The sequence below is a fragment of the Mya arenaria genome, chromosome 10 (assembly GCF_026914265.1).
Source record: "Mya arenaria isolate MELC-2E11 chromosome 10, ASM2691426v1".
Taxonomy (NCBI): Eukaryota; Metazoa; Mollusca; class Bivalvia; order Myida; family Myidae; genus Mya; species Mya arenaria.
The window spans coordinates 42,862,317-42,870,595 of record NC_069131.1 but is presented as its reverse complement, the minus strand read 5'-3'; the positions used below and the strand labels follow the sequence as shown (position 1 = coordinate 42,870,595).

The window sequence follows — 8,279 nt, the reverse complement described above, 5'->3', positions numbered from 1 at the left end:
TGTTGTTTTAACATATAATGCATTGATCAATATACAAATCTTGGTGTAATAAATCGGGATTTTATATGCTTTCTGTGTTATGCGCATTATTCAATAGGCCAGTTTTGAAATTAAAGGATTTATTAATTTGTTGTAATTGTATGACAAATATGGATTATTCCTTTCTTTTTAATTCATGCTTCAAATTTACTTTGCAAGTTAGATGAATAAAGCAGGTGATTTAATCAGAATTTCATATTGGCTTTTCTAGAAAACTAACTGCCATTTGCTTTTGTTAACCTTAATTTATTATTAATTAGGTTTTAATGTAATTAGATGTGACTTGTTCCCGATTCTTTACAGTCGAACCTCGCTGTGTCCACGTCGGATAAGTCGACTTTCCGGTTATGTCGACTTTTTTTCCGGTCCCGAATTTATTCCTTCTTATTCTATATAAAATAAATCTGTTTATGTCGATTTTTTGTCTCGTCTTTTTCGCTATGTCGACCTCGTTTTTCAGTCCCAGTGGTCGAATTCCATTATGTGGAAACGCTGTTTTACTTGTGTTTAGTATCTATATGGTATAATTGTTCCGGACTATACTTGTGTTTGAAACGTGGTTGTCGTTAGTGTTTTATTATTATGTGCTAATAAAATTGAGAAATTGACTTAATATTCCCCCCTCCGGCTAGAAAAGGACTTGAATCGTTGTCTGAAATAGTTTCCGAGTTTCTGTTATGTTTCTGACAGCCTTAGCTCCAACAAGGCAACTGGTCTTGATGGTATTCCCTCGAAGTTTGTTAAGGACTCATCAAACATTATAGCAAACCCCCTTGCACATATAATTAACCTATCCATCATTCAAGGAGTCGTACCAGATGACCTTAAGTCTGCACGTGCTGTTCCTTTGTTTAAGAAAAACGACAAAACTGAAGTTGGGAATTATCATCCAGTCTCCATTTTAAACATCATATCTTAGGTCTTAGAAAAGGTTATCTATGACCAAGTTGAGGAATATATGACAAACAATGAACTTCTGTATAGTTTACAGTCCGGTTTTAGACGCAAGTATTCTACTGAGACATGCCTCATTCATTTGACCGATTACCTACGTTTTAATATGGATAAAGGAAATCGTGTTGGCATGGTGCTCATAGACTTACAGAAAGCGTTTGATACGGTCAACCATGATATTCTTCTAATGAAACTTAAAGCCATTGGTCTGAACGAGTCAACAACACGATGGTTTTCCTCATAGCTGTCCGACCGTCACCAACTTGTTTCAGTCTCTGGTACTTTATCCTCTCAATCAAAGGTCACATGTGGTGTCCCACAAGGATCAATATTAGGTCCACTTTTATTTTTAATTTACGTGAATGATATGCCAGCTGTTGTCAGAAATAAGCTGCTCCTATACGCCGATGATTCCGCAATTTTAGTGTCAGGCAAAAGTACAGAATATTTAGAGTCTAGCCTTTCTGAAGAATTAGAACTTGTTAGTGAGTGGCTTATCTGTATTAAGCTATCTCTGCATTTGGGTAAAACAGAAACTATTTTATTCGGGTCAAAACAGAGGCTTAAATCTAAAGGCAATCTAAACGTGACTTGCAAAGGTTTGCCAATTGAATGTAAAACTTCAGTAAAATATTTAGGCGCAACCATTGATAATTGCTTGTCTTTTGAGGACATGGCTAGGTCGGTCATGAAAAAGGCAAATACAAGGTTAAAATTCTTATTTAGGAAGTGTGAGTACCTTACCCAGCACACAAAAAGGTTACTGGTCATGTCCCTTATTCAGTGCCATCTAGACTTTGCCTCTACCATCTGGTTTTATTCTGTTAACCAAGACTTGCGTAATAAGCTTCAGGTCACACAAAACAAACTAATGAGATTTGTTTTAAATTTAGAATCTAGGTCCCACATTTGAAAATCTCAGTTTAATTGTCTTAACTGGTTACCTGTGGACAAAAGGGTTGATTTTATAACTCTTTGTCATGTTTTTAAGATTCATTCCAAATTGGCCCCTTCATATCTAAGTGAACATTTTAACCCCGTTAGTGTGGCACACAATTATAAAACTAGATTCAGAATGTCCGCTACATCTCAGGGCACTGATTTTATGGATAGTAGGCGTTTTTCATATCCAAAGGTCAATAGTTTTGGTAAGAAATCCTTTGCTTACCGAGGATGCTCACTATGGAATGATCTCCCTAAGGAAATAAGGTTCAGCAAGTCTTTGAAGTCTTTTAAATCTTCCCTTAAAACATATTTGTTGGACTAGGGCTGTTCATATATCATGTATTTTATATTGTAATAGATAGGTTCATGTCCAAGGTAATCTTACATTTTTAATTTAGCATACCTATTATTCATGGATATTTATGTCTTGTTTTATTGTCCATTGTTGAATACATTCTGTTAATCTAGTATTTGAACAGCACTTCAATTGTGATAAACTGTGATACTTCTTATTTTACCTAACATATTATTATTTATATTTAAATATGCAATACAATTAATACATAATCAGTCTTCTACTGTGATATTTTTTATTTATTTTTTTTTTTTTTTTAATTATAATTTCTTAATAGCATGTCTTCCTATGTCAACTAGTTTGTTATATAAGGACCACAATGGAAATAAGGGATTATCAATCCCTTTTTTGTGTTATCCTTAGATATATAATGTAGTTAACATGGATATATTTTATTCCTGATATTATTTATCATGTGTTTAATTCCATGCTATGTACATTTTATGCTGAAATAAATCTATCTATGTATATGTAATTAATAATAACAAATTAAATATTTAAATACTTAAAAATGCATATTTCTATATGTGATTATAACAATTAAAGACATACGTTTGTAAAGATACTCTTGCTATCAAATGCCAAGATGATTTTAATATGTGTGAAAATCTCAGCTCCTAAGATATGTTTAGAACATGGATGATATATGTGTTATGGTTTGTCTGTACCTGAAAGATATTTACAGTAAGCGGTGATAGATAGTCATACTTTTGATCGATTACTTACTCATATTACTCGATTCTTAGGTCTGTGATTATTTAATATAAGTACTTATAATGTTGGAAAAAGAAAATCAGACAGTAAACAAAAGACAAATAACTCGCTTTAGAAATAATTTTATAGAAAATATTCAACACGTGATAGTATAATATAATGGAAAGTTTGTCATAATATTATGGAACGCGTGTCACAAGTTTAATTTGTCACACAGTTTGTTTTCATTTATAAAATACCTCATTTAAATAATGTTAAAGCAGAAACCATTGCAAAATTTGTGTTTTTTGGAGCTTAAACGTCCTAAAAAGTATCAAATTCTCGCTTCCTACATTTATAAACAACAGACTGGCCGAAGGTTTTCTTTCAATAACTGTTTTATTCCGTAACCTAGAAGCACGAAATAAAAAGCCGAGTGAGGCATGGTAATTGAAGAGCCGAAAGCGCTTCATGATATTTTGGAAATATATACTTTTTACTACTTACCAGGCGAAAACAGGTTCAAAAAATCCTATTTCGTCATGGTTTCGCCGCCATCTTGTATATCAAGATCCAAAACCTCACTTGAACCCTTGCAGATTCGGTATACGTGTACCCCATTGAAATTGCTATTTCAAAAACCGTGTCAAAAGAACAAAGATTGATAAATGACAAAATTGGATACGCTTTGGTAGTTATCTTTCCACTGGGACACCACTGTATTATTCTATATACTCGGTTACGAGTATTGTTTTACCGATGCCATCTAATAAATAATATATTACTATTAAATAAACCTGCAATTGAATAAAAAATTTCTAAAATAGGATAACAAATATATAATTTAATTAATTAGCATGTTAATGAAAAGTATTCATTATAGGATATACACATGTTTATAAGAGATTTACATATCTCGATGTATCGATATACATGTATAATATTCATGTATATTGCGATATGCTTTCGGACATATCGTTATAAACTTAATTAACACAATGACTGGGGATAGCAGTCACGTGGCGTTTAATTGAAGCTACTAAAATATTTAAAAACGCATATTGCCAAAAATGACCGCCCCGAAAGCTCAGTGGTAGAGGGTTTGCATCGGGTGCGGGTGGTCGATGGGTCGAACACTGGCCGCATCAAAACGAAAGACGTTTAACTATTGTACCATCAGCTCCCTTTGCCTTACGCGCGGCATTTTAAGGATATAATTCTGGAAAAGTTGAACTCAATGCCGGTTAAAACAAGGAAAGCTGTATCCCATGTAGTGGTGGTTTACACCGAGCACATTAAAGAATCAAGGGTTCTCTTCACAAAGAGCTAGGGTTTATTGCCCGTATATTTAGTATCTCACTCTGTTTCTTCATGTCTTTTTATCTGGATTTGACTGAGTAATATAATCACTGCTGTCTCGTTTGCACATATGGTATTTCAACACAATTTATGTTCAAGGGGAAATTATGTTCCCGATCCTATTTGCCCTTTTCGTTGATGACCTTGAGTTGTTTCTAGTAGATGCTCCTCTTTGCGGGTTTACGATTGACGATATTACTATTATACTGACGTTATTTGTCGATGATAAAGTTTGGGAAATAATGTTGATGAATAACGAATTATACGTTACAAGAAATCTGTGTTAAATGGGGTATAGAAGAAAACATAGATAAAACAATGGTCGTGTTTTTTCGTAAAAGGGCCAAAGTACAAAACAACGAAAACTGATTATACGACAATGAGTACATTATAAATGAGTACATGACCCATATTCGAACTTGAGCTAGAAATCATCAAAACAACCTTTCTGACAAATTTCCCGGATATTTCGGCTGAAAATGTTGTCTCGAGAGTGTTAACAAGGTATTTCCATATTTTGGCTCTGTGACCTAGTTCTTGACCCCAGATGACCCATATTCAAACTTGAGCTAGGAAACATCAAAACAACCTTTCTGACAAATTTACAAGATATTTCAGCTGGAAATTTTACCTTTAGAGTGCTAACAAGGTATTTCCATAATTGGGCTCTATGACCTATTTTTTAACCCCAGATGTCCCATAATCGAACTTGAGCTAGAAATCATCAAAAGAACCTTTCTGACAAATTTCCAGGATATTTTGGCTGAAAATGTTACCTCTAGAGTGTTAACAAGGTTTTTCCATATTTGGGCGCTTTTGACCCAGATGACCCATATTCGAAGTCGTCCGAGTAATTACTGGGACAAACATCCTGACCAAGTTTCGTGGCAATTGATGCAAAAATGTTACCCCTACAGTGTTAACAAACTAAGTGCGGACGGACAATCATCGATCCTAAAAGCTCGCCCTCAGCCAATGGCTAAGGTGAGCTAAAAATCGGAAAGAAGTAAATCAAACCATTTCATATTAGATACTCAAGTATATACAAAATTATTGAACTAATAAAATTCCAAAACATCGTCATAACAAAATTATATACACATATATATACAATTATAAATAAACATTTCTAAATACTACGGTAGGGCGAAGGTTTTTATGTTATGTGGACAATATAGGAAGTACTGTCCTTTGAAAAGGAAGATGCGTTTGTTTGTATTTCGTAAGGAATTAAATCACGGGAAAATTTAATGAACATCTCTTTTACATGCCAGTTTAAGAATGAAAAAAAACAACTTCTTTTGTCTAAGTAAAAGTTGTAAAATAGTCATATTCCACGAACCAAACACATTCACTAACTACGTTATTACTATTTAAACCATTTATCAATTTTTACAGGTACAATACAATACATACAGCTAACATGTACACATGGAACTGTCCTTTTTACCTGAACAGTGCACTTACAAGTGGTATCGTCCTGCATGCATATAAAATAATAAAATCAAAAACCACAGGAACAAGCCAAGTAATCGAAAATTAAAAACAAACAAACACACTGACTTGTGGTGTCGTCCACCCTGCCTTTACAGCACACACGTGCACACGGTCTTTTCATGATAATATACATATAGTACAACATTACACATGGTGACGTCCTCCCTGCCTTTACAGCACACACGTGCACACGGTCTTGTCATGATAATATACATATAGTACAACATTACACATGGTGACGTCCTCCCTGCCTTTACAGCACACACGTGCACACGGTCTTGTCATGATAATATACATATCGTACAACATTACACATGGTGACGTTCTTGCCCTACAGTGCATACTAAATCATAGTCTCGTCCTCTTTGCCTATACACTTGTTCTTGACGTCACAAAGGGCCTTGGAATACACCGCTTTTTCAGACTGGCACCGGAACTCGCCACTCGCACATTCGAACTCTGCATGTATGGAAAAAAGTTTTGACAGGTTTTCAGAAATAAGATTAGGTTGATCGTTGAGAAATTGAGAATTATTGTGACGTCATTACATAACTAAGTGAGTCCGGTTCGTTATCAAAGTGCATACATAGTAAAAGAGTAATCAAGGTTTCAAAATGAACTGTTATAATAGCTTTTTAATAGGACAAATACCTGATTACATTTGATTTATTTATGGCCGAATGACTTAATGTATTTCACGAAATTGAATGTTAAGGCACATACAATGGTTTCAAAACAAATGATAGAGGTAAATCCGTTTTTTTCTGATTTGAGGCCAATGTATATTAAAATTGAGGTATAGATGACAATTTGTAACAAAGGCTAGAGGGAAATACGAAGGTCGTGAAACAAATATAAAGGGACTTATCAAGAAGTGCAGAACTGCGGAAAGTAAGACGCATATTTTTTACACAAACATGCCTTTTGTATTCATAATTTTAATTTGATTGATATCTTTAGATAGTCAATCTTGTAAAATATAGAGAAATAATTTCATAAAGTTTGACATTAATTTTGAATGCTGCAACATTTTACAACTTGTAACATCAACAGTTGTTTTATTTTATGTTTATTCTGCGCTTTGAGGTACAGACGCCATTAACTAATATAAAAGGACACACGACATGAAATACGACAGTTGGAATACAACGACAGGGGGACATACAACACTTGTAAGACAACGACAGGGGGACATATGACGGTTTGAGACAACGACAGGGACAGATACGACAGTTGTACAACAAGAACACGGGGACATATGACAGTTGTAAGAAAAAGACAGGGGGACATACGACACTTGATAGACAAGAACATGGGGGCATACGACAGTTGTATGAAAAGGACAGGGGGACATACGACACACGTAAGACAAGGACAGGGGGACATACGACAATTGTAAGACAAGAACAAGGGGACATACGACAGTTGTAAGATAAGGACCATGGGACATACGACAGTTGTAAGATAAGGACATGGGGTACATATAACAGTTGTAAGACAAGGACCGGGACAGAAACGACACTTGTATGACACAGAAAGGGGGACATACGATAGTTGTAAGACATAGAAAGGAGGGCATACGTCAGTTGTAAGACATAGAAAGGAGGGCATACGTCAGTTGTGAGACAACGACCGCGAGCATACGAGAGTTGTGGGACACAGTCTGTGGGACATACGCCAGTTGTGAGACAGAGGTACATCAGACAGTCGTGTGGCTATGATAGAGGGATATACAACAGTTGTAATATAAATATGGAAGGACATACGACAGCTTTGAGACAAATATAGAGGGACATACGACAGTTGTGGGACTAATATAGGGGGACATACGACAGTCGTAAGACAAAAATAGGGGGACAATCGACAGTTGTGAGCCAATATAGAGGGACATACGACAGTTGTGGGACAAATATAGGGGAACAAACGACAGTTGTGGGACAAATATAGAGGGACATACGACAGTTGTGGGACAAATATAGGGGGACAAACGACAGTTGTGAGACAAATATAGGGGGACATACGACAGTTGTGGGACAAATATAGAGGGACATACGACAGTTGTGGGACAAATATAGAGGGACATACGACAGTTGTGGGACAAATATAGAGGGACATACGACAGTTGTGGGACAAATATAGAGGGACATACGACAGTTGTGAGACAACTATAGAGGAACAAACGACAGTTGTGGGACAAATATAGGGGGACAAACGACAGTTGTGGGACAAACATAGAGAGACAAACGACAGTTGTGAGACAAATATAGAGGGACATACGACAGTTGTGGGACAAATATAGAGGGACATACGACAGTTGTGTGACAAATATAGAGGGACATACGACAGTTGTGGGACAAATATAGAGGGACATACGACAGTTGTGGGACAAATATAGAGGGACATACGACAGTTGTGGGACAAATATAGAGGGACATAC

General features: G+C 35.6%; 1 pseudogene; it reads right to left on the bottom strand.

Moving 5' to 3' along the window:
• Positions 1–6,185: 6,185 nt before the first annotated feature.
• Positions 6,186–8,279, bottom strand: part of LOC128204721 (uncharacterized) — an 81,075-nt pseudogene continuing 78,981 nt past the window's right edge.